At 45.7% G+C, this 1,430-nt stretch overlaps 1 protein-coding gene across 4 annotated transcripts in view; it reads right to left on the minus strand.

The window, feature by feature from the left end:
- The window catches only part of SLC35B3 (solute carrier family 35 member B3), a 38,983-nt gene that overhangs the window by 17,467 nt on the left and 20,086 nt on the right, over positions 1–1,430 (minus strand). The gene's annotated exons all lie outside the window — the stretch shown is intronic.

Here is a 1,430-nt window from a genome sequence, read left to right on the forward strand (position 1 = left end):
CCCTCCCCCCACCCCGGCAGTGCACCATCCTGACAAGCCCCAGGACTACATGTGGCCAGCTGCTGGCTCCATTGCGCCGGGTTCACATGCCTGAACCCTATGCGATGAAGCCAGCAATACAGGTCATGCAGCCTGGCCAGGGCAGCAGGAAGAGGGGTGGAGCTGGCCTGGATCCATAGTGCAGAGCTCCCTGCCATTCCCCAGGACCTGTGTGTAGCAATGAGTGGAGGCAGGCTGCCAGCTCCATCATGCAGGGCTTGCCCCAGAGGTGAATGGTCCAGGCAGAGAACCCAGGAACTATATGCAAGCCCTGTGTCCGCGCCAGCCCCAAGCTCTGTGCTCCTGCTGCCCCGTCCTGCGTCCCACTGGCTCTGGAACATCGGCACGGGTCCCGCACTTATAACCAGCTGCCACATTCGTTTCTGCCCGCTGCCACCACCACTCCCCGCTACCAACCACCAGCATGTCTCTTCATATTAGTTTACATGCATTTTCCTGTGTACTGTTTACTAGACTTTCAATTGTTATGAACCAGACAGGAAGTCTTAGTCCTCTTTTACAAGGCAACTAGATGCCTTGATGCATTTGAAAAAAATATTCAAAAGATCTTCTCCATGTTTGATATATATGTGTTGCACCAAGTTTTCATTTTTGATTTATGTTTCAATAAAAAGTTTGATTTCAGTTAGAGAAAACATATTAAGTTCCAAATATAAGAAACTGTCTCAAGAAAAACCTCAAGATACTTTCTAAGTTTAATACAGTATGTTACTAAATCTGTGAAACAAGATTTTTTGAAAGCCATGCATTTTGAAAGACATGGAGATTTTCACATAATGCCCCAAGTCCTCTACCACAGAAGCCAACAAAGTTTTGCCATTGACATCAAAGGGAGCAAATACAAGTTCACTGATGAACCTAAGTCTGATAGCATTCCAGCAACTGATGGGGAAATAAGGGAGAGGAACGATACCATAAAGCACTGGGGACAACCTTTCTGGCAGGTATACCACAAATTACCCCTGCACCCTCTGGGTGCCACTCCAATCCCTTTCCTTATCTACTGCTGTTTCCTTGCTTCCTGCCCCATCTGTTGACATGCTGCCTGTCACTTTCCTAGTCTTCACTTGCCACACCCAGAGGCTGCCTGTGCCACTTCGGGCATGCATGCTACAGGATGGCCACCCTTGCGATAAAACAGCACAATGCACCTAAAGTAGAGGACCATGCCATATTTTATTAAAACTAAAGTACATGATCTTATTGAATAGACATTGATTTCAGAGGTGTAGGGTGGGTGTATAATCAAATACCATATTTTCTTGCATACAGGCCTCTGAATAAGATATGCACTTTGTTTTTCAAAGGCAGAAGGCAGGCAAAAAAAAAAAAAAAAAAAGAGAAAAGAAATTTCTTGTAATAAGTAATTG

The sequence above is a fragment of the Gavialis gangeticus genome, unplaced genomic scaffold (assembly GCF_001723915.1).
Source record: "Gavialis gangeticus isolate Ggan-Ray unplaced genomic scaffold, GavGan_comp1, whole genome shotgun sequence".
Taxonomy (NCBI): Eukaryota; Metazoa; Chordata; order Crocodylia; family Gavialidae; genus Gavialis; species Gavialis gangeticus.